The sequence below is a fragment of the Aplysia californica genome, unplaced genomic scaffold (assembly GCF_000002075.1).
Source record: "Aplysia californica isolate F4 #8 unplaced genomic scaffold, AplCal3.0 scaffold00308, whole genome shotgun sequence".
In the NCBI taxonomy this organism is placed as follows: Eukaryota; Metazoa; Mollusca; class Gastropoda; order Aplysiida; family Aplysiidae; genus Aplysia; species Aplysia californica.
Window position 1 is genome coordinate 247,382 of NW_004797578.1, and position 1,964 is coordinate 249,345.

The following is a 1,964-nucleotide window of genomic DNA, read 5'->3' on the forward strand; positions in this document are numbered from 1 at the left end:
GGGGGGGGTAAACCCATGATCCCGGGGCCTGTTTTTTTTAATTTTTATTTTTTTTATACTAAATCTAAATTGACAAAATCGTCACTTAATTAGTCATGAAATCAAAACAAGTCAACCTGTTTTGACTGTTCTTTTATCTTATGCATGAACTCCCGATAAAAGAAACCTGTATTCCGCAATTGCCGAATAGTAATTTGGGTCGTCGTAAAGGAATGTGCCTGAGCCCGCAGTATCTATTCGGAGACGTCTCCGACGGAGATAGATCAATCAAAATGCTTTGAACCTCTAGACCAAGTTTTAAAAATCTGGAGGGGGGTTTACATTTTAATTCTTAATTTGATATATCGCTGTTAGGTTTGAAATTTTCTTGAAAATAATGGATTGACCATAGTTTTAGTAGCTATACGTGTGACCTGCAGCGAATAATACGCAGCTTGACCCCCCCCCAAAGCAGTGCATCTGTGTGAGGGAATGCGTCTTCGAATAGTTCCTAGGTGCTCGCCGGAGACGTCTCCGAATATCTTCTGCCGCCTGAGCCGGCTCCCCGGCACAATGGTTCCGACCGTGAGCCGCTGGGAGCGGCTTGTCAGTAGACTTGCCGGAGATAATGACAGTAAAGTTCGTGTGCCAGAGGCCAGAGGATACACGACATTATATTGACTCTGATCAGGAATCTTCTGCAACAGAGCAAATAGGTGAAGATCTATTGTTGCCAAGATTTGAGGGCAGAATGTTCAAAATCATTTAATCAGAAAAGGTTTATAAAAGGTAACATAAATTAATACGCAAAAAGCAAACAAACACGGCGAGATCTAGAATCTAGTCATCAGTAAAAGATACTGGCGAAGGAAACCCAAGAGTCTTGGGGGAAACCCCGAAAGACGACAAAAATAAATGGCGGAAATACGTCATCTATATTTGAGCCAATCAAAGAGATGTGCTAGGTGTTCGCTGCTGCTTTATGTATTAGAAAATGGATAGCAGCAAGCTGGACCTAGCTCCAAAGGTCCCTGGAAGCTGACAAAACCAATGCTTTTTCTCATTTTGGCTCCAATTTTCTTTTTGATTTGCTAAATCGAAAGCCTGATCAGTTACCATACTTGAGTGAAAGAATCACTTTGAAACTGTATTAGTTTTTAAATTGGGATTTAAATTTCGAAATGGCTCTATTTTTAAATGACTAAGCTAACCACCCCCCCCCCCCTCCCCGCACCAACCTTTCTTGTTTTACTCTATACTGCTCTTAAGAAAAAAAGGCGTTTTGTCAGCTTACGGCAGAGTAGCAATGATGAATGGTTTTTTTTAGTAGATTTTAAAAAAAAATGTTTTACGGCGCTCGCAGCTGCATACCATCATATGAGCGCACGACACACATAAAACTTTCTCAGTTAGTAGGAAGTTTTGAATTTTGTACGGGTTGCGACCGAAGCCTACTTTTATCGATTTTAGACCACCAAGGGATTTTTAACGTGCGCAACTTGTACACAAGCCCTCCGAGATTTTTCGCCCTTGTCCGAGAAGGCTAGGTGTAGATCTTTCCTATCAGAAAAATCAGGGGTGTAGCTGAAAGACAACAGTACGAAAGAGCCAAGGAGTAGCAGTAGAAAGGCTGCAGAAAGAGTCAGGAGCCCAGAGGAGGGGGGCAAAGGAGGTGAGGGGTGGGGGCAGAAAGAGGAGACGAAAGCAGACGACAGAACATTGCTAGAGAGCTGGAAAGGAAAAGAGACAACTTTAGAGAAAAAAATTTTTTTCGGTCGCTACCTGGATTCGAACCCGGGACCTTTGAATGAGAGGCCACGAGAGCCCCCGGTGAATGTTCATTGAAAACAATGTGCAATACACGGTCCAAGTTCTTGTCTCCAGCAGCTATCATGGTGTGTCCTTTGTACTTCCTAGCACTCATGACAACCTAAGTAAACATTGTACTTCCAGGTTCTCATTTACATGAATGTGTGTGTGTGTGG